This window comes from Aegilops tauschii, chromosome 5, assembly GCF_002575655.3.
Source record: "Aegilops tauschii subsp. strangulata cultivar AL8/78 chromosome 5, Aet v6.0, whole genome shotgun sequence".
Lineage (NCBI taxonomy): Eukaryota > Viridiplantae > Streptophyta > Magnoliopsida > Poales > Poaceae > Aegilops > Aegilops tauschii.
In genome coordinates this window covers 475,913,547-475,938,401 of record NC_053039.3, presented here as the reverse complement: position 1 = coordinate 475,938,401, position 24,855 = coordinate 475,913,547, and positions in this window count along the sequence as shown.

The window sequence follows — 24,855 nt, the reverse complement described above, 5'->3', positions numbered from 1 at the left end:
TCCAGTCTTGTATAAGGGCAGGTTGTTTAGTGCCTTGTCAAGAGATGCTTGAATGAAAGGTGTGCTGGGATTGAATACTTACCGGAGTGTCCGGATGATTGCAGTCGAGGCCGACGTCTTCGGTGGTGTCCGGCCATTGCTCTCGCTCCCCGAAATATAACTTCCACATTCCTTCGTGCGTAGTGCCGAAGAAGTGCTGAAGAGTCCGCCGCCCTTCTGGATTGAACTCCCACATACGGAGAGGCCGCCGTTGACACGGCAGGATCCAGCAGACCAGCATTACCTGAACGACGTTCACAAGATCGGTGCCCTTCTCGGTAAGGCTTCGGATGCGACCTTGCAGAGTCTGCACCTCATTAACGGATCCCCAGTCCAACCCCTTGTTGATCCATGAAGCAAGCTGAGTCGGAGGGCCGGGTCGGAACACAGGCGTAGCCACCCACTTGGAGCCCGGCGGCTCGTTGACATAAAACCACCCCTGCTGCCATAGTTCGGAAGACTCGGCGAAGGATCCTTCAAACCAAACCGCGCTGGCGAGCTTGTTTATTACGGCGCTGCCGCACTCTGCCTGCTCCTCCTCTATCACCCGCGGCCTCACATCAAAAGTCTTGAGCCACAAATCAAAGTGCGGAGGAGCCCGGAGGAAGGCCTCACACGTGATGATGAATGCCGAGATGAGAAGAATAGAGTCCGGGGCCAGATCGTGAAAATCTAGCCCATAGTAGAACATGAGCCCCTAGACGAAGGGGTTAAGCGCGAACCCTAACCCATGGAGGAAGTGGGACACAAATACTACCTGATACATCTCCAACATATCTATAATTTATGAAGTATTCATGCTATTATATTATCCATCTTGGATGTTTAATGGGCTTTACTATGCACTTTTATATTATTTTTGGGACTAACTTATTAACCCAGAGCCCAGTGCCAGTTTTTGTTTTTCCCTTGTTTCAGTGTTTCGCAGAAAAGGAATATCAAATGGAGTCCAAACGAAATGAAACCTTCGGAAAAGTTATTTTTGGAACGAAAGCAATCCAGGGGACTTGGAGTGCACGTTAGGGAATCAATGAGGAGGGCACGAGGCAGGGGGCGCGCCCACCCCCTGGGCGCGCCCTCCACCCTCGTGGGCCCCTCGTGGGCCCCTCGTGGCTCCCCTGACGTATTTCTTCCTCCTATATATACCAATATACCCTAAAACCTTCAGGGAACAGAATAGATCGGGAGTTCCGCCGCCGCAAGCCTCTGTAGCCACCGAAAACCAATCTAGACCCGTTCCGGCACCCTGCCGGAGGGGGAATCCCTCTCCGGTGGCCATCTTCATCATCCCGGCACTCTCCATGACGAGGCGGGAGTAGTTCACCCTCGGGGCCGAGGGTATGTACCAGTAGCTATGTGTTTGATCTCTCTCTCTCTCTCATGTTCTTGATTTGGCACGATCTTGATGTATCGCGAGCTTTGCTATTATAGTTGGATCTTATGATGTTTCTCCCCCTCTACTCTCTTGTAATGGATTGAGTTTTCCCTTTGAAGTTATCTTATCGGATTGAGTCTTTAAGGATTTGAGAACACTTGATGTATGTCTTGCATGTGCTTATCTGTGGTGACAATGGGATATTCACGTGATCTACTTGATGTATGTTTTGGTGATCAACTTGCGGGTTCCGTTTGTGAACTTATGCATAGGGGTTGGCACACGTTTTCGTCTTGACTCTCCGCTAGAAACATTGGGGCACTCTTTGAAGTTCTTTGTGTTGGTTGAATCGATGAATATGAGATTGTGTGATGCATATCGTATAATCATACCCACGGATACTTGAGGTGACATTGGAGTATCTAGGTGACATTAGGGTTTTGATTGATTTGTGTCTTAAGGTGTTATTCTAGTACGAACTCCATGATAGATCGATTCGAAAGAGTAACTTTGAGGTGGTTTCGTACCCTACAATAATCTCTTCGTTTGTTCTCCGCTATTAGTGACTTTGGAGTGACTCTTTGTTGCATGTTGAGGGATAGTTATATGATCCAATTATGTTATTATTGTTGAGAGAACTGGCACTAGTGAAAGTATGAACCCTAGGCCTTGTTTCCTAGCATTGCAATATCGTTTACGCTCACTTTTATTACTTGTTACCTTGCTGTTTTTATATTTTTCAGATTACAAAAGCCTATATCTACCATCCATATTGCACTTGTATCACCATCTCTTCGCCGAACTAGTGAACTTATACAATTTACCATTGTATTGGGTGTGTTGGGGACACAAGAGACTCTTTGTTATTTGGTTGCAGGGTTGTTTGAGAGAGACCATCTTCATCCTATGCCTCCCACGGATTGATAAACCTTAGGTCATCCACTTGAGGGAAATTTGCTACTGTCCTACAAACCTCTGCACTTGGAGGCCCAACAACGTCTACAAGAAGAAGGTTGTGTAGTAGACATCAAGTGGGTTGAACGAGGCCTTTACGAGCCTTCTGAGAGGTTTTGAGGTTTGTGATGTAATGTTGCCAATTGAATAATATTGACAGAATGCACCTGTTGTGTATGCAGTAGCCCTTGAGACTCAGATCGCCTTCCAAAGGAAGCGATCGGAGGATCGAAAAGATACTTTCAGGTACTAACCTTGGTTTAATTTGGAATGCAGGCTGTCTCCCCTCCTGCCACTGCCTGAAATTCGGAGGTAACCGAACTGTAGCGAAGCTGGATATTGCGGAGGATGACATTGCTTTGATCAACAGGCGTCTAGACGACTCGCAAGGTATATATTTCGAGCATTCCTTACACCTATTTGCTTTTAATGTAAGCCTGACTCTGAAGAGAGTTTGATATGAAATGTGCATCAATGCAGATGGTGCTGCCGCCATGGAAGCCCTTCGGGCGGAGCTAGCCCGGGCCAAGGAGCAGGCTCGATTTAACAATGTGGCTGCCGAAAAGGCATCGGCTGAATTGAAGGCCGAGCAAGCCGCGCGGCACCAGGGCAAGGAGGCAATGTCCACCATGGCGCGTGAGTTAGAGAATGCGGCTGGCCGCTGTAAACTTCTTGAGAAGGAAAATGAAGCCAAAACGGCTGAACTTGACAAGGCCTTACGAGAGGCGAGAGAAGCGCGGTCTGAATCCAGAGAAGCCCGTGAGGAGATCCGGCAAGCTGGGGAGATTGTGGCTGGCAAGTCCTTTTTGCTACAGGCTAAGTTCCGCGATCCGAACTATGCTCAGCTTAACCAAGTATGGAGTTCTCCGGACAATTTTTTAGACTTGCCGAAGAGTTCTTCCGATGCGGTGCAATTTTATCAGGCGCAAGAGGGGTATGCAACGGAGAAGCTTTTCTGGTCACAATTTGGCGCGTCGAAGCACCCTTTGTTGCTGAATGAACAGATGTGCCAGTGGGCCGAGCTGCATAGGATATCCGACGCTGCCATGAAGAACGTTGTAGTCTGTTTGTGGCTGACTGAACCTGTTCCGAGTAGTTACTTCGGCCTGGTGCAGCGGCTTGCTGACGCGGTGCCGCGTATCGGCGCTGTGAAGCGGTCGGCGTGCATTGAAGGTGCACGGATGGCCTTCGCCCGAGTCAAGACATTCTGGGGGAAGATGAAGGCCATCGATGTTGCGACGAAGAGTCCACCCAAAGGCAAGGACCGTCCTGAACCGGAGCATTATTTTGGAGACGTCCTAGAGGCCGCCCGCTTGATAGAGGGTCAATGCTCGAAAGACATAATATTCGAGTGATGTGTACAAGGGTTGTAACAGACAACTTTATAGTTAATCTATTTTCATGTTTTGCTCGAAAGCTTGTATTCCTCCTGTGCGGCTGTTTTAATGTAATTTGAAAGTTTTTCCAGTCGTCGGCTTCAGCCCCCTCGTAGGAAATACGGGGGTGTTCAGAAAATCATTGAATCACTCTTTATCCAACGTCTTGGTCCATAAAGGAGGTGATAATGCGGCGAACCAGGCAATTGGACTATAGGGCGTTAACACTTTCACTTAGCCATAGGAGTTTTATGGTGGGGCTACGACATAGCCCCTGGTATGTATGCGGCGTATCATAATATTGTGCCTTACATGTTTTGATCTGAAAAAGATCCTTCGTGTAACACGGAGAATCGCTAAAGATTCGACTAAGTCGTCAAGTGGTTGACCAGCTCTCGCCGCATCATGACAGTCAGTTTTCGGCTTTCTCTACTGAGGTGCTCATCCGGTTAAAGCCAGGGCACAATCGCAGTAGTTCTCCCTTTACTACCCTAGCCGATAGAGCGGAACGTACGGTAGCAAGCACAGGAGCCGGGCAACCAAACTATTGACCAAAGACAATGATTCGGAGTTGATGCATATAAGGCCAAACTTGCGACGCCGAAGTACGCTATAGAGCTGTTCGGACTTTTATTGGCGACTCATTTGTTCCCATACCGGGCCTCTGGCATGTTATGCCGAGGTGCGTCTTGTAACACAGCCGTTACGGCCGTACTCATTGTAGAAAGAGTATTTTAAGATTAGCTCGGATAAAGTTTGTTGGGAGTGGAGCAATATGCCAATGATAAATTCATATATAAAAAAGAAAAACCACAACCCGGCTATTTGACATGCTCGGGGTCGGGAACGGAGGAAAAAGGGCATAGTACAGGCTCAAAAATAAAGAGTGCGGTCTACAAAAAGCTATTTTGGACCTCATGTCGCACGTCTGCGCCACCCGTCCTCTGGGAGGGGAATCCTTAACGGAAGTAGCCCCTTAGGTGAGTGTACGGATCCGAACTTCGATAGAGTCCGTTGTAGGTGCTGTCCTGTTGGTCACCTGTTTATAATAAAGGAAAGTGAAGAAAACGGATAAAAAACGTTACGGGAATGCTTGCAGGGGTGCCCGTATTGTGCTGCCGCCGATGCCCATGGTATCTTGAGGGCGTAGTGATGTACGCGTGGTGTAAATCTTGCCAGCATAGTGGGTGGGTGGTGGAGGCCGAACTGCTATTTCTGCTCCGGTAGTGGTCGAACGTCGGAGGGAAACTGTTTCTGGCCCCTGGTGTTCGGCTGGCGAGCCGCTCCGTCGTCTTTATCGCTTGGTGGCCTCCTCCCCTTGTATTCGGCGTTAAGTTTGCTTGCCTGCTTAAAGACCCAACAGTTTCTGTTGTTGTGATTGGCTGGCTTATCAGGGTGACCGTGAATCTGACAAGGTCGGTCCAGTATCCTGTCGAGGGCGGATGGTCCATCCTGGCTGGCCTTAAATGGCTTCTTCCATTGACCGGGCTTCGGATTGTGAAATCCGGCGTTGACCGCTGTGTCGCGTAATCTTTCATTATTGTTGCGACTGTTGTGTTCGGTTAGTCGTGGCTTGCCGTTGCCGTCTCGGATTTTGGAAGTGCCCGGGTCGCTGGCGCTGTTGCTTTTACGAGCGAGCCAGTTGTCTTCTCCCGCACAAAAGCGAGTCATTAGAGCGGTAAGGGCGGTCATGGATTTAGGTCCTTCCTGGCTGAGGTGGCGCGCTAGCCATTCATCCCGGACGCTATGTTTGAAGGCCGCGAGGGCTTCCGTGTCCGGACAGTCGACAATTTGGTTATTTTTGACTAAGAACCTGGTCCAGAGCTCCCTGGCTGACTCGTCGGGCTGTTGGACAATATGACTTAAGTCGTCGGCATCTGGCGGCCGAACATATATTCCTTGGAAGTTGTCACGAAAGGCGTCTTCCAAATCTTCCCAGCTGCCAATAGAATTTTCCGACAAACTGTTTAGTCAGTACCGTGCTGGCCCCTTAAGATTGAGAGGCAGGTATTTAATGGCATGAAGGTCGTCTCCGCGAGCCAGGTGGATATGGAGGAGATATTCCTCAATCCATACTGCGGGATCTGTTGTTCCATCGTATGATTCGATGTTGATGGGTTTGAACCCGTCTGGAAATTCGTGCTCCATTACCTCGTCGGTGAAGCAAAGCGGGTCTGCGGCTCCTCTATGTTGGGCCACACTGTGAAGCACCTCCGTTGGATGCCGTTGGCGGCTTCGGGCGTGGTTGGCTTGGTTGAGTCCGGCTGATTGACCATCATCACCGGTCGGGGCATATCCCCACGATCTGTACGTCGATCTTGTATGTCCTGCTCCGCCCACTAAACTTTGGCGGATGTCGCCATTGTTTTCCCGAACCGTCTTGTTCTTGTTCTTACGGCCAGATTGGTTGGTATGGTATTCTGCTTGGGCTGCTGCTTTATCTGGACCGAACTGTGGTCAACTTGCCGCATTATTTGATGGTGGAACGGGCTCCAGCGCCTTGCCATCATGTGGAGGGAGCCACCTGCACTTGGGGTGGCTTTTGTCCGGGCCACTAGGGCCGTATTCGATGGCAGCTAGGACCTTGGTCCATTTATCATTGAGCAGATCTTGACTTGCTTGAAGCTGCAGCTGCTTTATTCTTAGATTCCTTGATGTGGCTATTAGCCGGCGTTTAAAGCGCTCCTGCTCGAGAGGTTCCTCCGACACGATGAATTCTTCGTTGTCGAGGCTCTCCTCTTCCTCGGAGAGGGGAAGATAATTGCTATCCTCCGAGTCTCTGTACATGACCTGTTCATCGGGGCTATCTTGCCCGCTTTCCTGGTCCTCCTATTCAGATCCTGCCTCAACAGGGTCTTTGTTGTCCGGAGTAGTATCACCTCCGTTGCTAGTATTGTTTTTCTCTTGGGTGACGTGACTTAGAGCGGCGCCGGGGTCGCCGGTGTTCGGATTGTGTACCAGGAGGTTTATCCTAAACTGGATCCTCCTTGTCATCGTTGATATCGTCGTTGGGTGTGTCTACCATACACACATCATACCAGGAAGTGGTCGTCCTGCATCTAGCGGATAGTAAGCTCTAGCCTTGCCCCTCATCGTCGTCCATACCGTCGATGTCTTCGGGGCGGAGGTCAAGCACGTTGGTTGGGTTTTCGATAGTGGCTGTGAAGTGGGTGGCGGGTGGGAAGAAAAATTCTCCGTCATCCGCCGTAAGGTCGAACGGGACATAGTTCGGCAATTTGCCATCTGCCAGGGATAGGTTTTTTAGTGAGCTTAGTAGATCGCCCATGGGTGAGTGCTGGAAGACATCTGCGGCGCTGAACTTGAATACCGATAAACGATCGAGTTCGGTATCCGCGAGCTCGCAGGGTTCGGAACTCGATATCGGAGACGAGTCCGGGGTTCCGTTGATGCAGGTATCGTATGAAGTGGTATCTGCGCGCGGCTCCAACGCCGCAGACTCGGTAGCCCCCATGATGGGGTTGAGTCTCTCGTCTTGGGACGTCTTGATCTGCTCCGGATCTAAGGCCGGAGTTGTTACAGGAGCTATCTCCTGGATGCGGCCCGATGACAGGTTTAAGCCATGTTCAATGGGGCGAAGGGGAGCGGTTGCCACGGTCTCAAATCCGTCGAAGATCAAGTCCCCACGGATGTCCGCGACATAGTTCAAACTTCTGAATCTGACTTGATGGCCAGGGGCGTAGCTATCGATCTGCTCCAGATGGCCGAGCGAGTTGGCCCGCAGTACGAAGCCGCCGAACACAAAAATTTGTCCGGGGAGAAAGGTTTCTCCCTGAACGACGCCATTGCCGGCGATTGGAGGGGCCATCGAGCCTTATGTCGACGGCACAGCGGAACTCTCAATGAAAGCACCAATGTCGGTGTCAAAACCGGCAGATCTTAGGTAGGGGATCCAGAACTGTGCATCTAGGATCGATGGTAACAGGAGACGGGGGACACAATGTTTACCGAGGTTTGGGCCCTCTCTATGGAGGTAATACCCTACTTCCTTCTTGATTGATCTTGATGAATATAAGTGTTACAAGAGTTGATCTACCACGAGATCGTAATGGCTAAACCCTAGAAGTCTAGCCTATGAGTATATGGTAATGAGTCTGTCCTATCCGGACTATGCTCTCCGGTTTATATAGACACTGGAGAGATCTAGGGTTACATGAGGTCGGTTACATAGGAGGAAATCTTCATAATAGGTCGCCTAGCTTGCCTTCCACGCCAAGTAGAGTCCAATCCGGACACGGGTATTGTCTTCGGCCTTCGTATCTTCACAGCCCATTAGTCCGGCCCATGGATAACAGGCCGGACGCCCGAGGACCCCTTAGTCCAGGACTCCCTCAATGGTGTTGATGTAGAAGCCCTCCATGATCAATGCCCCCTCCGGCGGAGCACCGAAAAAGGCCCCAAGATGGGATCTCACGGGTACAGAAGGTTGCGGCGGTGGAAATAGGGTTTTGGCTCCGTGTCTGATGGTTCGGGGGTACGTAGTTATATATATGAGGAAGAAGTAGGTCGGTGGAGCCACGAGGGGCCCACGAGGGTGGAGGGCACGCCCAGGGGGTAGGCGCGCCCCTGCCTCATGGCCTCCTCGGTGATTTCTTGACGTCCACTCCAAGTCCTCTGGATCACGTTTGTTCCAGAAATAACTCTCCCGAAGGTTTCATTCCGTTTGGATTCCGTTTGATATTCCTTTTCTGCGAAACACTGAAATAGGCAAAAAAACAGCAATTCGGGCTGGGCCTCCGATTAATAGGTTAGTCCCAAAAATAATATAAAAGTGTATAATAAAGCCCATTAAACATCCAAAACAGAATATATAATAGCATGGAACAATAAAAAATTATAGATACGTTGGAGACGTATCAAGCATCCCCAAGCTTAATTCCTGCTCGTCCTCGAGTAGGTAAATGATAAAAACAGAATTTTTGATATGGAATGCTACTTAGCATAATTTTCAATGTAATTCTCGTATTTGTGGTATGAATATTCAGATCCGAAAGATTCAAGATAAAAGTTTAATATTGACATAAAAGTAATAATACTTCAAGCATACTAATAAAGCAATCATGTTTTCTCAAAATAACATGGCCAAAGAGAGTAATCCCTACAAAATCATATAGTCTGGCTATGCTCTATCTTCACCACACAAAATATTTAAATCATGCACAACCCCGATGACAAGCCAAGCAATTGTTTCATACTTTTGATGTTCTCAAACTTTTTTAATTTTCACGCTATACATGAGCGTGAGCCATGGATATAGCACTATAGGTGGAATAGAATGGTGGTTGTGGAGAAGACAAAAAGGAGAAGATAGTCTCACATCAACTAGGCGTATCAACGGGCTATGGAGATGCCCATTAATAGATATCAGTGTGAGTGAGTAGGGATTGCCATGCAACGGATGCACTAGAGCTATAAGTGTATGAAAGCTCAATAATGAAAACTAGGTGGGTGTGCATCCAACTCGCTTGCTCACGAAGACCTAGGGCATTTTGAGGAAGCCCATCATTGGAATATACAAGACAAGTTCTATAATGAAAAATTCCCACTAGTATATGAAAATGACAACATAGGAGACTCTCTATCATAAAGATCATGGTGCTACTTTGAAGCACAAGTGTGGAAAAAGGATAGTAGCATTGTCCCTTCTCTCTTTTCTCTCATTTTTTTGGTTGGGCCTTTTCTCTTTTTTTATGATCTCTTTTTTTAGTCCGGAGTCTCATCCCGACTTGTGGGGGAATCATAGTCTCCATCATCCTTTCCTCACTTGGGACAATGCTCTAATAATGATGATCATCACACTTTTATTTACTTACAACTCCAGTATTACAACTCAATACTTAGAAAAAAATATGACTCTATATGAATTGCTCCGGTGGTGTACCGGGATATGCAATGAATCAAGAGTGACACGTATGAAGATAATAAGCGGTGGCTTTGCCACAAATACGATGTCAACTACATGATCATGCAAAGCAATATGACAATGATGGAGCGTGTCATAGTAAATGGAACGGTGGTAAGTTGCATGGCAATATATCTCAGAATGGCTATGGAAATGCCATGATAGGTAGGTATGGTGGCTGTTTTGAGGAAGGCATATGGTGGGTGTATGATACCGGCGAAAAGTGCGCGGTATTAGAGAGGCTAGCAATGGTGGAAGGATAAGAGTGCATATAATCCATGGACTCAACATTAGTCATAAAGAACTCATATACTTGTTGCAAAAATCTATTAGTTATCAAAACAAAGTATTACGCGCATGCTCCTAGGGGGATAGATTGGTAGGAAAAGACCATCGCTCATCCCCGACCGCCACTCATAAGGAAGACAATCAATAAATAAATCATGCTCCGACTTCATCACATAACGGTTCACCATACATGCATGCTACGTGAATCACAAACTTTAACACAAGTATTTCTCAAATTCATAACCACTCAACTAGCATGACTCTAATATCACCATCTTCATATCTCAAAACAATTATCAAGCATCAAACTTCTCTTAGTATTCAACACACTTATAAGAAAGTTTTTACTAATCTTGGATGCCTATCATATTAGGACTAATTTAACAATTAAAGCAAATTACCATGCTGTTTTGTAGGACTCTCAAAATAATATAAGTGAAGCATGAGAGAACAATAGTTTCTATAAAACAAACCACTGCCGTGCTCTAAAAGATATAAGTGAAGCACTAGAGCAAAAACTATATAGCTCAAAAGATATAAGTGAAGCACATAGAGTATTCTAATAAATTCCAAATCATGTATGTCTCTCTCAAAAGTGTATTCAGCGAGGATGATTGTGGTAAACTAAAAGCAAAGACTCAAATTATACAAGACGCTCCAAGCAAAACACTTATCATGTGGTGAACAAAAATATAGCTCCAAGTAAAGTTACTGATGGACGAAGACGAAAGAGGGGATGCCTTCCGGGGCATCCCCAAGATTTGGCTTTTTGGTGTCCTTGGATTTACCTTGGGGTTCCTTGGGCATCCCCAAGATTAGGCTCTTGCCACTCCTTGTTCCATAATCCATCAAATATTTACCCAAAACTTGAAAACTTCACAACACAAAACTTAACAGAAAATCTCGTGAGCTCCGTTAGCGAAAGAAAACAAAACACCACTTCAAGTTACTGTAATGAACTCATTATTTATTTATATTGGTTTTAAAATTACTGTATTCCAACTTCTCTATGGATTATAAACTATTTTACTAGCCATAGATTCATCAAGATAAGCAAACAACACACGAAAAACAGAATCTGTCAAAAACAGAACAGTCTGTAGTAATCTGTAACTAATGCAAACTTCTGGAACTCAAACAATTCTACCAAAATAGGAAGACCTAGATATTTTTTTATTGATCTACTGCAATTTGAATCAGTATTTTATCACGTTCTGGTGATTTTTAACAATTATTTTCGTGAACAGAATGTTTCTGGAATTTTCAGCAAGATCAAATAACTATTATCCAAGAAGATCCTATAGGTTTCACTTGGCACAAACACTAATTAAAACACAAAAACAAATCTAACCAGAGGCTAGATCAAAGATTTATTCCTAAACAGGAGCAAAAAGCAAAAAAACTAAAATAAAATTGGGTTGCCTCCCAACAAGCGCTATCGTTTAACGCCCTTAGCTAGGCATAAAAACAAGGATAGATCTAGGTATTGCCATCTTTAGTTGGCAATTCTTCAATAAGACACCTATGACCCCTAGGAGTTTCTTTATTTTTATTAATTATCAAACTTCTAGGCACGAAATCGAGAAAATCATTTGTAGCAAACGGTTCCTTAATGATAGCAAAAAGATTGGGATGAACACTTATTGATTTGAGATCCGCAGTTTCCTTACTAGAGGATTCAACCTTATTTTTAGGAACATACATAAGCTTGGCAATTTTAGTAGGAGGATTTGGAGTATTCTTTACGGAAGAAAAAGCGGTCCCCAAGTTGGTAATGATACCCTGAAGCTTATCGATTCTAGTGGAATCCTGATCTATTCTTTCATTAACTATGGGTTCCTTTTCTTTAAATTTTTTCAACGTGACTCCTACCTTAGATCCATATTGGGTAATTTGGTTGTGGATCTTTTTATCCAAATTCTCAATCAACTCTATGGTAGCAACTTTATTTTCAGTAATTTCAAGTCTTTGCATCACATGCTCCAAAGTTAACATAGTTCCGTTAACCAAAAGAGGTGGATAGCCAAACAAATCTGTCATAGCATTGTAAGAATCAAAAGTATGGCTACCCAAGAAATTCCCTCCGGTAATGGTATCAAGAATATATCTATTCCAAGGCGTGACGCCTACATAAAAGTTGTGAAGAAGAACGGAAGTAGGTTGCTTTCTAGCAGATTTATTTTGAGTGTTGCAAATTCTATACCAAGCATCTTTTAAATTTTCTCCCTCCCTTTGTTTAAAATTGATAACTTCATTCTCGGGAGACAAAGGAGTAGATAAAGGACTAGCCATGACGACAAAGCGAGCGAAAAAAAAGCGAACGGAAAAAGAGGGCGAATAAAACGGCAAGGGTGAAGTGGGGGAGAGGAAAACGAGACGCAAATGGCAAATAATGTAATGCGAGGGATAAGAGTTTGTGATGGGTACTTGGTATGTCTTGACTTGTGCGTAGACTCCCCGGCAACGGCGCCAGAAATGGCTCGTTGACGGGAAATCAAATCTTGACTTGACTTGGTGCAAACCTCCCCGGCAACGGCGCCAGAAATCCTTCTTGCTACCTCTTGAGCACTGCGTTGGTTTTCCCTTGAAGAGGAAAGGGTGATGCAGGAAAGTAGCGTAAGTATTTCCCTCAGTTTTTGAGAACCAAGGTATCAATCCAGTAGGAGGCCACACGCAAGTCCCTCCTACCTACACAAACAAATAAGAACCTTGCAACCAACGCGATAAAGGGGTTGTCAATCCCTTCACGACCACTTGCAAAAGTGAGATCTGATAGAGATGATAAGATAATATTTTTGGTATTTTTATGATAAAGAATAAAAGTAAATATTGCAAGGTAAACGGTAATAGAAATAGCTTGTTGATGGAAGATTAATATGATGGAAAATAGACCCGCGGGCCATAGATTTCACTAGTGGCTTCTCTCAAGATAGCATAAGTATTACGGTGGGTAAACGAATTACTGTCGAGCAATTGATAGAATTGAGCATAGTTATGAGAATATCTAGGTATGATCATGTATATAGGCATCACGTCCGTGACAAGTAGACCGACTCCTGCCTGCATCTACTACTATTACTCCACACATCGACCGCTATCCAGCATGCATCTAGAGTATTAAGTTCATAAGAACAGAGTAACGCTTTAAGCAAGATGACATGATGTAGAGGGATAAACTCATGCAATATGATATAAACCCCATCATGTTATCCTCGATGGCAACAATACAATACGTGTCGTTTCCCCTACTGTCACTGGGATCGAGCACCGCAAGATTGAACCCAAAGCTAAGAACTTCGCCCATTGCAAGAAAGATCAATCTAGTAGGCCAAACCAAACTGATAATTCAAAGAGACTTGCAAAGATAACCAATCATACATAAACGAATTCAGAGGAGATTCAAATATTGTTCATAGATAATCTTGATCATAAACCCACAATTCATCGGATCTCGACAAACACACCGCAAAAGAAGAGTTACATCAAATAGATCTCCAAGAGAATCGAGGAGAACTTTGTATTGAGATCCAAAGAGAGAGAAGAAGCCATCTAGCTAATAACTATGGACCCGAAGGTCTGAGGTAAACTACTCACACATCATCGGAGAGGCTATGGTGTTGATGTAGAAGCCCTCCGTGATCAATGCCCCCTCCGGCAGAGCACCGGAAAAGGCCCCAAGATGGGATCTCACGGGTACAGAAGGTTGCGGCGGTGGAAATAGGGTTTTGGCTCCGTGTCTGATGGTTTGGGGGTACGTAAGTATATATAGGAGGAAGAAGTAGGTCGGTGGAGCCACGAGGGGCCCACGAGGGTGGAGGGCGCGCCCAGGGGGGTAGGCGCGCCCCCTGCCTCGTGGCCTCCTCGGTGATTTCTTGATGTCCACTCCAAGTCCTCTGGATCATGTTTGTTCCAAAAATAACTCTCCCGAAGGTTTCATTCCGTTTGGATTCCGTTTGATATTCCTTTTCTGCGAAACACTAAAATAGGCAAAAAAACAGCAATTCGGGCTGGGCCTCCGGTTAATAGGTTAGTCCCAAAAATAATATAAAAGTGTATAATAAAGCCCATTAAACATCCAAAACAGAATATATAATAGCATGGAACAATAAAAAATTATAGATACGTTGGAGACGTATCACATAGCTCTATTCTTTGAGTCACTTGGGATTTATATCTGCTGATCACTATGAGGAACTTGAAAGACGAGAAAACCAAAATTTATCCCTCAACTACGAGGGGTGGTTAGGAATTGCCATCTAGCTCTGCACTTGATTCACCTTCTGTTTTGAGTAAACTTGCGACACCTAAACCTGCTTTTGCTGTTAATTCTGATATGTCGCATGTTATTGATGATGCCACTTCAGCTATGCATGATACTTATGAAGAAACTACTTCTATGCTTGATACTACTGTGCCACTAGGTGAATTTCTTGATGAACAACTTGCTAGGGCTAGAGAGAATGAAATTATTGAAACTGATAATATTGATGAAAGTGATGATGAAGATTCTCCCCCTAGATATGAATTGCCTGTTGTGCCTGAGGGTTATGTTATGGATGCATAAACTTCTAGAGACTTTCTTGCTTGCAATGATAGATATGATATTAAGAAATTATTAGCTAAGTTGAAAGAAAAATCTTTGAATGCTTGAATGAAATATGGCCCTGCTTTTGCTACTTCACCTATCTGTATTTCCGATAAGGATTATGATTTCTCTGTCGACCCTGAGATAATTACTTTGGTTGAATCTGATCCTTTTTATGGTTATGAATCTGAAACTGTTGTGGCACATCTTACTAAATTAAATGATATAGCCACCCTATTCACTAATGATGAGAAAACTTGCTACTACTATATCCTTAAATTATTTCCGTTCTCATTAAAGGGTGATGCTAAAACTTGGTTTAATTCTCTTGATCCTGGTTGTGTGCGTAGTCCCCAGGATATGATTTATTCCTTCTCTGCTAAATATTTCCCCGCTCATAAGAAACAAGCTGCCTTAAGGGAAATATATAATTTTGTGCAAATCCAAGAAGAGAGTCTCCCACAAGCTTGGGGGAGGCTTCTCCGATTACTTAGTGCTTTGCCTGATCATCCTCTCAAGAAAAATGAAATACTTGATATCTTTTATAATGGACTAACTGATGCTTCCAGAGACAACCTGGATAGTTGTGCTGGTTGTGTTTTCAGGGAAAGAACAGGTGATCAAGCTGAATTGCTATTGAATAATATGTTGACTAATGAAAATAATTGGACACTTCCTGAACCAACTCCTAATCCAACTCCGAAGAAAAGGGGTATTCTATTTCTCAGTCCTGAAGATATGCAAGAGGCAAAGACATCTATGAAAGAAAAGGGTATTAAAACTGAAGATGTTAAGAATTTACCACCTATTGAAGAAATACATGGTCTTGATAACCCGACACAGGTAATAAAGGTAAATTCTCTCTATAGATTTGATGAAGGTGATATTCCTTGTTATAAGTCTCCTAGCCAATGCTTAGATGATTTTGATAATTTTATTGTTAAACAAGAAAACTTCAATGCTTATGTTGGTAGACAATTGAAATGAAATGCTTATATGATTGAACACTTGAGTGATTATATGTCTAGAGTTAAAGGTGAAATTAAACTCATTAGTAAACATGCTTCTATGGTTACCACTCAAGTAGAACAAGTGCTTAAAGCTCAAAATGATTTGCTCAGTGAATTAAATAATAAGAAAAATGATAATGCTGTTAGAGTTATGACTAGAGGGGGTAAAATGACTCAGGAACCTTTGTATCCTGAGGGCTGATACATCTCCATCGTATCTACTTTTCCAACCACTTTTGCCCTTGTTCTGGACTCTAACTTGCATGATTTGAATGGAACTAACCCGGACTGACGTTGTTTTCAGCAGAATTGTCGTGGGGTTATTTTTGTGCAGAAATAAAAGTTCTCGGAATGACCTGAAACTTCACGGAGAATATTTTTGGAATTAATTAAAAATACTGGCGAAAGAATCAAGGCCAGGGGTCCCACATCCTGTCCATGAGGGTGGGGGGCGCGCCTACCCCCCTAGGTGCGTCCCCCTGCTTTGTGGGCCCCCTGGTGCTCCACCGACCTCAACTCCAACTCTATATATTCACGTTCGGGGAGAAAAAAATCAGAGGGAAGGATTCACCGTGTTTTATGATATGGAGCCGCCGCCAAGCCCTAATCTCTCTCGGGAGGGCTGATCTGGAGTCCGTTCGGGGCTCCGGAGAGGGGAATCCGTCGCCGTCGTCATCATCAACCTTCCTCCATCACCAATTTCATGATGCTCACCGCCGTGCGTGAGTAATTCCATCGTAGGCTTGCTGGGCGGTGATGGGTTGGATGAGATTTACCATGTAATCGAGTTAGTTTTGTTAGGGTTTGATCCCTAGTATCCATTATGTTCTGAGATTGATGTTGCTATGACTTTGATATGCTTAATGCTTGTCACTAGGGCCCGAGTGCCATGATTTCAGATCTGAACCTATTATGTTTTCATGAATATATGTGAGTTCTTGATCCTATCTTGCAAGTCTATAATCACCTACTATGTGTTATGATCCGGCAACCCCGAAGTGAAAATAATCGGGACCACTCCCGGTGATGACCTTAGTTTGAGGAGTTCATGTATTCACTAAGTGTTATTGCTTTGGTCCGGTACTCTATTAAATGGAGGCCTTAATATCCCTTAGTTTCCAATAGGACCCCGCTACCACGGGAGGTTAGGACAAAATATGTCATGCAAGTTCTTTTCCATAAGCACGTATGACTATATTCGGAATACATGCCTACATTACATTGATGAATTGGAGCTAGTTCTATGTCACCCTATGTTATAACTATTGCATGAGGAATCGCATCCGGCACAATTCTCCATCACCTATCCAATGCCTACGAGCTTTTCACATATTGCTCTTTGCTTAGTTACTTTTCCGTTGCCACTGTTACAATTACTACAAAACTGCTACTGTTACTTTTGCTACCGTTACCGTTACTTCCCTACTACTTTGCTACTAAATACTTTGCTGCAGATAGTAAGTTATCCAGGTGTGGTTGAATTGACAACTCACCTACTAATACTTGAGAATATTCTTTAGCTCCCCTTGTGTTGAATCAATAAATTTGGGTGGAATACTCTACCCTCGAAAACTGTTGCGATCCCCTATACTTGTGGGTTATCAAGACAATTTTCTAGCGCCGTTGCCGGGGTGCATAACTCTATTCCTTGAGTCACTTGGGATTTATATCTGCTGGTCACTATGAGGAACTTGAAAGACGAAAGAACTAAGATTTTTCCCTCAATTATGAGGGGAGGTAAGGAACTGCCATCTAGCTCTGCACTTGATTCACCTTCTGTTTGAGTAAGCTTGTGATGCCTAAACCTGCTTCTACTATTAATTCTGATATGTCGCATGTTATTGATGATGCCACTTCTGCTATGCATGATACTTATGATGAAACTACTTCTATGCTTGATACTACTGTGCCATTAGGTGAATTTCTTGATGAACAACTTGCTAGGGCTAGAGAGAATGAAATTATTGAAACTGATAATATTGTTGAAAGTGATGATGAAGATTCTCCCCCTAGATATGAATTGCCTGTTGTGCCTGAGGGTTATGTTATGGATGAAGAAACTGCTAGAGACTTTCCTGCTTGCAATGATAGGTATGATCTTAAGAAATTACTAGCTAAGCTGAAAGAAAAATCTTTGAATGCTAGAATGAAATATGACCCTGCTTTTCCTACTTCACCTATCTATGTTACTGATAAGGATTATGATTTCCCTGTTGATCCTGAGATAATTACTTTGGTTGAATCTGATCCTTTTAATGGCTATGAATCTGAAACTGTTGTGGCACATCTTACTAAATTAATGATATAGCCACCCTATTCACTAATGATGAGAAAACTCGCTACTACTATATCCTTAAATTATTTCCATCCTCATTAAAGGGTGATGCTAAACCATGGTTTAATTCTCTTGATCCTGGTTGTGTGCGTAGTCCCCAGGAGTTGATTTATTAATTCTCTGCTAAATATTTCACCGCTCACAAGAAACAAGCTGCTTTAAGGGAAATATGTAATTTTGTGCAAATGGAAGAAGAGAGTCTCCCACAAGCTTGGGGGAGGCTTCTCCAATTACTTAATGCTTTGCCTGATCATCCTCTCAAGAAAAATGAAATACTTGATATCTTTTATAATGGACTAACCGATGCTTCCAGAGACCACCTAGATAGTTGTGCTGGTTGTGTTTTCAGGGAAAGAACAGTTGATCAAGCTGAATTGCTATTGAATAATATGTTGACTAATGAAAATAATTGGACACTTCCTGAACCAACTCCTAAGCCAACTCCGAAGAAAAGAGGTATTCTATTTCTCAGTCCTGAAGATATGCAAGAGGCAAGGAAATCTATGAAAGAAAAGGGTATTAAAGTTGATGATGTTAAGAATTTACCTCGTATTGAAGAAATACATGGTCTTAATTTGCCGCCCGTTGAAGAAATACATGGTCTTGATAACCCGACACAGGTAGTAAAGGTAAATTCTCTCTATAGATTTGATGAAGGTGATATTCCTCGTTATAAGTCTGCTAGCCAATGCTTAGATGAATTTGATAATTTTATTGTTAAACAAGAAAACTTCAATGCTTATGTTGGTAGACAATTAAAAGGAAATGCTTATATGATTGAAGACTTGAGTGATTATATGTCTAGAGTTAAGGGTGAACTTAAACTCATTAGTAAACATGCTTCTATGGTTACCACTCAAGTAGAGCAAGTGCTTAAGGCTCAAAATGATTTGCTCAATGAATTAAATAATAAGAAAAATGATAATGTTGTTAGAGTTATGACTAGAGGGGGTAAAATGACTCAGGAACCTTTGTATCCCGAGGGCCACCCTAAAAGATTGAGCAAGATTCTCAGAGAACTAATGTTGATGCACCTAGTCCTTCTAAAAGGAAGAAAAGAAAAATGATAGGACTTTGCATGCTTCTAGTGAACCTGTTATTGACACACCTGAGAATCCCAATGATATTTCTATTTCTGATGCTGAAACACAATCTGGTGATGAACATGAACCTAGTGATAATGTTAATGATGATGTTTCATGTTGATGCTCAACCTAGCAATAACAATGATGCAGAAATTGAACCTGCTGTTGATCTTGATAACCCACAATCAAGGAATCAACAGTATGATAAGAGATACTTTGTTGCTAGGAAGCACGGTAAAGAAAGAGAACCATGGGTTCAGAAACCCATGCCTTTTCCTCCTAAACCATCCAAGAAAAAGAATGATGAGGATTTTGAGCGCTTTGCTGAAATGATTAGACCTATCTTTTTGCGTATGCGTTTGACTGATCTGCTTAAAATGAATCCTTATGCTAAGTATATGAAAGAAATTTTTAAAAATAAAAGAAAGATACTGGAAGCTGAAATTTCCACCATGCTTGCTAATTATACTTTTAAGGGTGGAATACCAAAGAAACTTGGAGATCCAGGAGTACCAACTATACCATGCTCCATTAAAAGAAACTATGTTAAAACTGCTTTATGTGATCTTGGAGCCGGTGTTAGTGTTATGCCTCTCTCTTTATATCGTAGACTTGATTTGAATAAGTTGAAACCTACCGAAATATCATTGCAAATGGCCGATAAATCAACTGCTATACCTGTCGGTATTTGTGAGGATGTGCCTGTTGTGGTTGCAAATGTTACTATTTTAACGGACTTTGTTATTCTTGATATTCCCGGGGACGATAGTATGTCGATTATCCTTGGTACACCCTTTTTGAATACTGCAGGGGCTGTTATTGATTGCAGCAAAGGCAATGTCACTTTTCATGTTAATGGTAATGAGCATACGGTACACTTTCCGAGGAAACAACCTCAAGTCCACAGTATCAATTCTATTGGAAAAATTCCAATGATTACTATTGGAGGTTTTGCATTTCCTCTTCCTACTATCAAAAATTAATATGATATTCTTATTATTGGGGATGTGCATATCCCCGTTGAGGTAACCTAGTGCTATTCGAAAATTCTCCGGTTTCATGCGATTCGGAATGAGTTTGTTAACAAGACTTGATTAACCTTGTTAGTGGATTCCTTTTGATGAGCATGAGATGGATGAAGTTAGAAAGCACAACTCTCTGTTCCCTCCTTTTACTTTCTTTTATTTAGATTAAATAAAGCAAAAATAGCACTTTCTGTCTGTTTTCTGAATTATCCGTGCAATAAAAAATACCCCGAAAATAAAAGTTCTCCAAATGCCCTGAAAATGAAATATGATTTTTTTAGAATATTTGAGAATATCTGGCACTGAGAACACATCAGGGGGAGCCAGCACCTGGCCACGAGGGTCCAGGGCGCGCCCACCCCCTGGGCACGCCCCCCTGCCTCGTGGGCCCCTCGTGGCCCCCTCCACTTATTCCTGCACCCACACACTCCTTCCTCCAGAAAAAAAATCACCAACCAGCTCAAGCACGAGTTCTAGCTCATCTTGCTGCCATTTTCGATCTCCTTGCTCAAAGCTCCACTCACAAAACTACTTTGGGGATTGTTCTTCGGTATGTGACTCCTCCAATGGTCCAATTAGTTTTTGTTCTAGTTCTTTATTTATTGCAAATTTTTGCTGCTCAGGTGACTCTGTTCTTGAGCTTGCATATCAAATTCATTTGGTCCCAAGTAGTTTTAATGCATGATATAGTCTCTAGGCACTTGTGGGAGTAGTTGCTATCAATTCTGTTGAGTTTGGTCCACTTTTATTTTGAGTTACTAAAAATTCCAGAAATTTTTCAGAGGAAGAAGTCTGTTTAGGAAAATGTACCAAGGTGGTTCTTCAAGGAAGCAAGGACCCAGGCCCGCAATACGTGAGCCGGACCATGAACTACCAAGAGAAGCTCAAGTGCGGCCTTGTGAATGGCCTTCAGAAAATTTCATGGTCCAAGCAGGAATTAAGGAGGAATTTGACGCATATGTGCGTAATGCTGAACTCGAGGGCTTCATGTTAGATAAGTGCCCCCAATATTACCACCTAATTGATTCCTTTGTGAGAAGGTTTAAATTTACATCTTCACGCAATTCTCACACTGTCCTATTTGATCTCTATAATAAATCTTATACCATGGACTTAGAAGATTTTAATACTGCTTGTAATTAAACTCCCGCAATGGGGTAGTGCTAGTGAACCTCGCAAATATGAGTTTAAAGATTTTCTTGCTAGTATCACTGTGGGGGAATCTAGAGAAATAACACAAGCTACCATAGGGAGCATTCATTTTCCTGCTATACATTATTTTGCTCTCTTTATAGGTAGATGCATAAACGGTAAGGATGAGACATGTCACATGTGTGTTCCAGATCTTAGTGTTCTCAAGAGTGCTGTGTTAGGAGATAAACAATATAACTTGGGGACCATTGTTGCACGTAGGTTGCATAATAATAGTATTAGTGGAGATTAGTTCGGTGGAATTTATGCAACCCGTGTAGCTAACTATCTTGAGATACCCATACATGAAAATGATATGGAACTGCCTCCTGCTTATTTAGATTATAATGCTATGGTTCGTCATCAGTTTGTTGAGAGGAACGAACAATTCCTCCAATACCGACTAATCTTTGACAAGAGTCGCATTGTCCATGTTGCTCTCCCTGCTCCTGGTTTCTTTGACTTTTAGGAAAAAAGGAGAGATATTATAACCAGGGAGGAGGCGAACGAGTATGAGTGGAGGACGGAGGCAGCTCGCCTCCAAGCTGCAGCTCATGAGGCAATAGCTGCTGTATCTCAGTACGATCCCAGCTACAACTTTGATCCATGGGCATAAACCAATTTAGGCCAAGAGCCTAAGCTTGGGGGAGTACGTATTTCTCACCGACATTACATTCATGTTCACACACTCATTCTAGTTGTCGGTGCTCATACTTTTTTATTGTACTATCCATGTTAGTTTATTTTCTGTTTTTAGTCTTCTTCTTTTGTGTGTTGAAAAAGCTTAAGAAAAACCAAAAAAATTAGTTGTAGTTTTTAGCTAGTTTACTTTCCATGCCTGTAGTAGTAATAACTAAAAGAAAATCCAAAAAGATTTCTCGTTCTTCTTTTGCTTGTTGGGAGCTTTCCCGTGTAAATAGTTTCTTTTATTTTCTTTGGGGGTCGAGAGGAGAAGACCATGATGAAAATGTTGAAGTGGCTCTTATATGCATTATTGTTGATTTAACAAAGAACCCATGTTACCTTGTCTTCTCCTATGTATTAAATGCTTGCAGATTCCAGCTTAGTCCAATGCACGTGCACTATTATTATTATCCACACCGTTCGGTTGTGCAAGTGAAAGGCAATAATGACGATATATGATGGACTGATTGAGATGAGAGAAGCTGGTATGAACTCGACCTATCTTGTTTTTGTAAATATGATTAGTTCATTGTTCCTGATTCAGCCTATTATGAATGAAACATGTTTGCAATGAAAATTAGAGATTATAGTTGCTTATGCCATGCTTAATTAGCTAGGAGTTTATAATGGTTTACCTTGCGTGCCAACATGCTATTAAAACGGTTGTGATGTGGTATGATAGGGTGGTATCCTCCTTTGAACGATTTGAGTGACTTGACTTGGCACGTGTTCACACATGTAGTTGAAACAAAATCAACATAGCCTCCACGATATTTATGTTCATGGTGAATTATATCCTACTCATGCTTGCACTCAGTGTTGATTAATTTTAATGCATGTTCATGACTGTTGTCGCTCTCTAGTTGGTCGCTTCCCAGTCTTTTTCTAGCCTTCACTTGTACTAAGCGGGAATACTGCTTGTGCATCCACTTCCATAAACCCCAAAGTTATTCCATATGAGTCCACCATACCTTCCTATATGCGGTATCTACCTGCCATTCCAAGTAAATTTGTATGTGACAAACTCTAAACCTTCAAATGAAATTCTGTTTTGTATGCTCGAATAGCTCATGTATCAACTAGGGTTGTTTGTATCTTCCATGCTAGGCGGGTTATTCTCAAGAGGAGTGGACTCCGCTCCTCACTCACGAGAAAATGGCTGGTCACCGGGATGCCCAGTCCCATGCTCAAATCAAAATAATTGCAAACAAAACTCCCCCAGGACTGTTGTTAGTTGGAGGCACCCGTTGTTTCGGGCAAGCCATGGATTGATGCTTGTTGGTGGTGGCGGAGTATAAACTTTACCATTCTGCTTGGGAAACGCCTATAATGTGTGTAGCATGGAAGATATCGAGATCTCTCGGTTGTTATGTTGACAATGAAAGTATGCCGCTCAAAATATTATTTATCTCTATTTCAAAATCGAGCTCTGGCACCTCTAAAAATCCCTGCTTCCCTCTGCGAAGGACCTATCTATTTACTTTTATGTTGAGTCATCACCCTCTTATTAAAAAGCACCAGTTGGAGAGCACCACTGTATATTGAGTATGACTATGACTGGATCTCTTTTACCATGAATTACAATGTTTAGTCAGTCCTTGATCTTCAGAGGTGCTCTGCATTTATGTTTTGTGATCTCAGAAAGGGCTAGCGAGATACCATCTTGTTATATCATATTATGATTGTTTTGAGAAAGTGTTGTCATCCGAGATTTATTATTATTGCTCGCTAGTTGATTATGCCATTGATATGAGTAAATATGAGACCTAAATGTTATTGTGAATATGGTTAGTTCATAATCTTTGCTGAAAACTTGAATGCTGGCTTTACATATTTACAACAACAAGAGCAAAGAGAGTTTGTAAAAGTTTTTCTTTATCACTTTCAGTTTATCAACTGAATTGCTTGAGGACAAGCAAAGGTTTAAGCTTGGGGGAGTTGATACGTCTCCATCGTATCTACTTTTCCAAACACTTTTGCCCTTGTTTTGGACTCTAACTTGCATGATTTGAATGGAACTAACCCGGACTGACGCTGTTTTCAGCAGAATTGCCATGGTGTTATTTTTGTGTAGAAATAAAAGTTCTCGGAATGACCTGAAACTTCACAAAGAATATTTTTGGAATATATAAAAAATTACTGGCGAAAGAATCAAGGCCAGGGGGCCCACACCATGTCCACGAGGGTGGGGGGCGCGCCCCCCTGCCTCGTGGCCCCCTGGAGCTCCACCGACCTCAACTCCAACTCTATATATATACGTTCGGGGAGTAAAACAGAGAGAAGGATTCATCGCGTTTTACGATACGGAGCCGCCGCCAAGCCCTAATCTCTCTCGGGAGGGCTGATCCGGAGTCCGTTCGGGGCTCCGGAGAGGGGAATTCGTCGTCGTCGTCATCATCAACCTTCCTCCATCACCAATTTCATGATGCTCACCGCCGTGCGTGAGTAATTCCATCGTAGGCTTGCTGGATGGTGATGGGTTGGATGAGATTTACCATGTAATCGAGTTAGTTTTGTTAGGGTTTGGTCCCTAGTATCCACTATGTTCTGAGATTGATGTTGCTATGACTTTGCTATGCTTAATGCTTCTCACTAGGGCCCGAGTGCCATGATTTCAGATCTGAACCTATTATGTTTTCATGAATATATGTGAGTTCTTGATCCTATATTGCAAGTCTATAGTCACCTATTATGTGTTATGATCCGTTAACCCCGAAGTGACAATAATCGGGACACTTACCGGTGATGACCGTAGTTTGAGGAGTTCGTGTATTCACTAAGTGTTAATGCTTTGGTCCGGTACTCTATTAAAAGGAGGCCTTAATATCCCTTAGTTTCCAATAGGACCCCGCTGCCACGGGAGGGTAGGACAAAAGATGTCATGCAAGTTCTTTTCCATAAGCACGTATGATTATATTCGGTGTCATTGATGAACTGAGCTAGTTCTGTGTCACCCTATGTTATAACTTTTGCGTGAGGAATGGCATC